Here is a 6,464-nt window from a genome sequence, read left to right as displayed (position 1 = left end):
TAAGCATTTCACCTTTTTTGGGATTTAAGCCAAACGTTTACAAAAGTTACGAAACAAATCCAAACGTTTCACCTTTTTAGCGATGTAAGCCAAACGTTTACAAACGTATAGAAACAAATCAAAACGTTTAACCTTTTTAGCAATTTAAGCCAAACGTTTACAACCGTTACAAAACAAATCCAAACGTTTCACCTTTTTAGCGATTTAAGCCAAATGTTTACAAACGTTACGAAACAAATCCAAACGTTTTCCCTTTTTAGCGATTTGAGCCAAACGTTTACAAACGTTACGAAGCAAATCCAAACGTTTCACCTTTTTAGCACTTTCAGGCAAACGTTTACAAACGTGAAAAAACAAATCCAAACGTTTCCCCTTTTTAGCGATTTAAGCCAAAGTTTACAAACATTACGAAACAAATCCAAACGCTTCACATTTTTAGCGATTTAATCCAAACCCTTACAAATGTTACGAAACAAAACCAAGCGCTTCACCTTTTTAGCAATTTAAGCCAAACGTTCCAAGCGTTTCACCTTTTTAGCAATTTAAGCCAAACGTTTACAAACTTTATGAAACAAATCCAAGCGTTTCACATTTTTAACAATTTAAGCCAAACGTTCTGAAACGAATCCAAGCGTTTCACCTTTTCAGCAATTTAAGCCGAACGTTTATGAACACTACGAAACAAATCCAAACGTTTCACCTTTTTAGCGATTTAAGCCGAACGTTTACAAATTTTACGAAACAAAACCAAACATTTCACCTTTTTAGCGATTTATGCCAAACGTTTACAAACGTTACAAAAACAATCCAAATGTTTCCCCATTTTAGCGATAAGCCAAACTTTTAAAACATTACGAAAAAAATCCAAACATTTCACCTTTTTACGATTTATGCCAAACGTTTACAAACCTAACGAAAGAAATCCAAACGTTTCACCTTTTTAGCGATTGAAGCCAAACGTTTACAAAAATTATGAAACCAATCGTAACGTTTCCCCTTTCTAGCAATTTAAGCCAAACATTTACAAACGTTAAGAAAATAAATCCAAGCGTTTAACACTTTTAGCAATTTAAGCCAAACGCTACAAAACAAATCCAAGCATTTCCCCTTTTTGGCGATTTAAGCCAAACGTTTACAGACATTACGAAACAAATCCAAACGTTTTACCTTTTTAGCTATTTAAACCAAACGTTTCCAAACGTTATGAAACAAATCCAAACGTTTCACCTTTTTAGCGATTTAAGCCAAATGTTTACAAACATTACGAAACAAATCCAAACATTTCACCTTTTTAGCGATTTAAGCCAAACGTTTACAAACGTCACGAAACAAATCCAAATGTTTCGCCTTTTTAGCAATTTAAGCCAAACGTTTACAAACGTTACGAAACTAATCCAAACGTTTCGCCTTTTTAGCGATTTAAGCCAAACGTTTACAAACGTTTCCAAACAAATCCAAACGTTTCACATTTTTAGCCATTTTATCCAAACCTTTACAAACGTTACGAAACAAAACCAAGCGCACCTTTATAGCAATTTAAGGCAAACGTTTACAAATGTTCGGAAACAAATCCAAGAGTTTCACATTTTTAGGAATTTAAGGCAAGCGTTTACAAACGTTACAAAACAAATCCAAGCGTTTAACTTCTTTAGCAATTTAAGCCAAACGTTTACAAACGTTACCAAAACAATCCAAACGTTTCACATTTATAGCGATTTAAGCCAAACTTTTACAAATGTTACGAAACAACACCAAACGTTTCAACTTTGGCAATTTAAGCTAAACATTTACAATCGCTACGAAACAAATCCAAACGTTTCCCTTTTTAGCGATTTAAGCAAAACATTTAAATCGTTACGAAACAAATCCAAACATTCACCTTTTTAGCGATTTAAGCCGAACGTTTACAAATGTTATGAAACAAAAGCAAACGTTTCACCTTTTTAGCGATTTAAGCTGTCACGACCCTAATTATTGAGCCGTAACTGGCGCTAGGGAATGAGAGTGATAGCTTCGAAACCCGTAGCAAGACTAATTTACCAAAAACCTTTTCGCAGATAATATAATACATATACAACGGAAGCAAACACATACATATATATATAAATTTTACACTAGTTATTCTGATATCCTCGTGAGCTCTAGTTACTGTACCTCCTACAAACTGGCCTCACTGGATTATATACATATTAGTATATCAAACATATCACCGGCATCTGGTGCCGTGAACAAAACATATCGTACGTAGCCTACAAAAACATATGAACAAAGACAGCAAGTAAAACACATAACCAAAATGTACTGCCATCAAGGTTACGACTCTATTGACACAGGACCACTACTGCATCACTATGGAAGTCGAGAACTATACATGTGGGAATGACTTCCGAATCCCAAAAATTGGCCTCTGAAAGACATCAAAGGTGAGGGGTCAGTATTTGGGAAAATACTGAGTGAGTTTGCATTTTACTAACAGTATTATTATAAAAACATGACATCGCATCTCAAGAAAACAATAATATAAAAATACATATAAGCAAGAACTTGATCCGTTTGAAACTAAAATCCTAAAACTCAACACGTCGGCCGCAACCAATCTCTTAATCCCAAAGTGTGGGTCTAACCCACTAGATACGGGGCTCAGGTTACTTTAACCCAGTTCTCGCTCGTATCGAAATTCATATTCATAATCATATCATGCACATATATATATATATATTTCAAATCATTCCTCATATTCAGACACACTAGACTGACTCGATACTGGTGATCGCACAGCCAATTGAGACCCAATAGGTAGCTAGTTTCTTCGGATCTCATACTAATCCTTCGTACATAAAATTCAATTGAACTATATATAACATTTCAATAAATCATATATAATGCGATGCGTATAAATAATACACATATATTTAAAATATAATATCAGATTGTTTTAATACATAATACACGAAAGTAAAGTGCAACTCACTGTGACAGCTATCCACTTTATAATGAGGTCGATGTGGTAATATGCTAGTGCTAGTCCTCGTCTACTGACCTCGCTGCTTGTTGATACGTCTGATACATTAATTAACGTTTAATAGTTAGACGTGAACCTCGTGTTTATACGTATAATACTTTAAAGTGCTAGGTTTTAGGTTTCATCCATATTATTATTCATGTATTTGATAACCCTTGGTCGTATTTACGACTTAGCGAATACTATTCCTCGTATTCGAGATTCGTATAACTTCCTTAACGTTTTCCGTTATTGCTAATCGCGTAAAACGTCGAGCTTATCTCGAGACATATGATTCTCGGGGTCCGTAATTCGTCTTTAGAGTCAAATGTTCGAAAATATTGAATACATAGGTCGAAACACGGTCCGTATGCACACTCGTGCAATTTGGATGCACGTTCGCGCGCCTCAGCGGGTGCACGTTCGTGCAACCCTGGTGCACGTTCGTGCAACCCTGGTGCACGTTCGTGCACCTCAGCTGGTGCACGTTCGTGCACCCGTGCTGGTGCACGTTCGTGCACCAAGTGCACAGCCCCCTGAAAATCCGATTTCCGGGGCTTTCTGACCATCCCGACGTGCTCCAATCCCCCAAACACCTAAAAGATACTCTAACTGACAAAACCCGTAACTTCGTTTTTCCAAAAATATTAAAACCGAGCTAGTTTCGTCGAATTCCAATTTAAACATAACATTAACTAAGAAACAGCCACTGAATTCGAATTTCAACAACAATTTTCGAAGTTTTACCTTAAAATGAAGCTTAAGATCAATAGAGCTTTCGATTTCGTAGAGATCGATGCGAAAATCGCTTGAATCGGACGTCGAACGGAGAAACGGTGAGCGATCGACGGTGAGGAACGATGAAAGCACGAGGAAAGGATGAAAGCTTCTAGAGGATTTTGATTCATATCGTTCTCTCTCTCTCGCTCTCTCTCTCTCTCTCTCTATATATATATATATATATATATATATATATCATGGTCAAAGTCCCACTTTGGTCATTGTTCTCTTCATTTTATTACAAATTAACCTTTAAACTTTTCTTTTGCTCACTGTAGTCCATAACTAAATTAATTAGTACTTATATCATAATGTATACGTATTATTTATATCCAATAAATAATACAACCCAAGAATTTACATTTTCCCGTCAAAAACTTATAATTTCCCTTCTTGAGACGTAATTGGCTAAATTACCACTTTAGTCCCTAAACTCTATTTTGTGACTTTTTAGACATTTTTCCTTTTAATTCCAATTCCAATTTTAAAAATGAAATATAATATTAATTTCCTCGCTATAATCTTTTCCGAAACGCTTGGATTTGTTTGGTAACATGTGTAAACGTTTAGCTTAAATTCCTAAAAATGTGAAACGCTTGAATTTGTTTCAGAACGTTTGTAAACGTTTGCTTAAATTGCTAAAAAGTTGAAACACTTGGATTTCTTTTCTAACGTCTGTAAACGTTTGGCTTAAATTACTAAAAAGGGTAAACGCTTTGTTTTGTTTCATAATATATGTAAAGGTTTGGCTTCAATCGCTAATAATGTGAACCTTTGGATTTGTTTTGTAACTTTTTAAGCGTTTTGTTTTTTTTCCGTAATGTTGGTATATGTTTGGCTTAAATCGCTAAGAAGCAGAAACGTTTGGCTTAAATTGCTAAAAAGGCAAAACGTTTGGATTTGTTTCGTATCGTTTGTAAACGTTTTGCTTAAATTGATAAAAAGGGGAAACGTTTGAATTTATTTCATAACGTTTGTAAACGTTTGGCTTAAATTGCAAAAAAGGAGAAATGTTTGAAATTTTGTAACGTTTGTAAATGTTTGGCTTAAATTACTAAAAAGGTGAAACACTTGGATTTGTTTCGTAACGTTTGTTAACGTTTGGCTTAAATTGCTAAAAAGGTGAAACGTTTGGATTTGTTTCGTAACCTTTTATTAATTTGGTTTTTTTGTAACGTTTGTAAACGTTCGGTTTAAAGCGCTAAAAAGGTGAAACGCTTGGATTAGTTTTCTAACGTTTGTAAACGTTTGGCTTAAATTGCTAAAAAGGTGAAATACTTGGTTTTGTTTCGTAACGTATGTAAAGGTTTGGCTTAAATCGCTAAAAATGTGAACGTTTGGATTTGTTTTGTAACGTTTTAAGCGTTTCGTTTTGTTTCGTAACGTTTGTAAACGCTTGACTTAAATCTCTGAAAAGGTGAAACATTTGGATTTGTTTCGTAACATTTGTAAACGTATAGCTTAAATTGCTAAAAATGTGAAATGTTTGGATTTGTTTCGTAACGTTTGTAAACGTTCGGCTTAAATCGCTAAAAAGGTGAAACGCTTGGATTTGTTTCGTAACATTTGTAAACGTTTGGCTTAAATTACTAAAAAGGTGAAACATTTTGATTTGTTTCGTTACATTTGTAATCGTTTGGCTTAAATTGCTAAAAAGGTGAAACGCGTGGTTTTTGTTTCGTAGCGTTTGTAAACGTTTGGGATCAATCGCTAAAGAGGTGAAACGTTTGGATTTGTTTCGTAACGTTTGTAAACGTTTGGCATAAATCCCTAAAAAGGGGAAACGTTTGGATTTGTTTCGTAACGTTTTAAACGTTTGGCTTAAATCGCAAAAAAGGGGAAATGTTTGGATTTGGTTCGTAACGATTGTAAAATTTTGGCTTAAATTGCTAAAAAGGTGAAACGTTTGGTTTTGTTTCGTAACGTTTGTAAAAGTTCGGCTTAAATCGCTAAAAAGGTGAAACGTTTCGATTTGTTTCGTAACTTTTGTAAACGTTTGGCTTAAATTGCTAAAAAGGTGAAACGCTTGTATTTGTTTTGTAACGTTTGTAAACGTTTGAATTAAATTCCTAAAAATGTGAAACGCTTCGATTTGTTTCGAAAAGTTTGTAAACGTTTGGCTTAAATTGCCAAAAAGATGGAACACTTGGTTTTTGTTTCGTAACGTTTATAAACGTTTGCTTAAATCTCTAAAAAGGTGAAACGTTTGGATTTGTTTCGTAACGTTTGTAAAGGTTTGGCTTTAATCTTTAAAAAGGCAAAACGTTTGGATTTGTTTCGTAACGTTTGTATATGTTTGGCTGCAATATTTAAAAAAGTGAAACGTTTTGATTTGTTTCGAAACGTTTGCAAACGTTTGGCATAAATCACTAAAAATGTGAAACGTTGGATTTGTTTTGTAACGTTTTAAACGTTTGGATTAAATCTATAAAAAGGGTAAATGTTTGGATTTGTTTCATAACGTTTGTAAACTTTTGGCTTAAATTGCTAAAAAGGTGAAACGTTTTGTTTTGTTTCGTAACGTTTGTAAACGTTCGGCTTAAATCGCTAAAAAGGTGAAACGTTTGGATTTGTTTCGTAACATTTTAAACGTTTGGCTTAAATCGCTAAAAAGGGGAAATGTTCAGATTTTTTTCGTAACGTTTGTAAATTTCTGGCTTAAATTGCTAAAAAGGTGAAACGT

The sequence above is a fragment of the Mercurialis annua genome, linkage group LG4 (genome assembly GCF_937616625.2).
Source record: "Mercurialis annua linkage group LG4, ddMerAnnu1.2, whole genome shotgun sequence".
NCBI lineage: Eukaryota > Viridiplantae > Streptophyta > Magnoliopsida > Malpighiales > Euphorbiaceae > Mercurialis > Mercurialis annua.
This window is presented reverse-complemented; position numbering follows the sequence as displayed.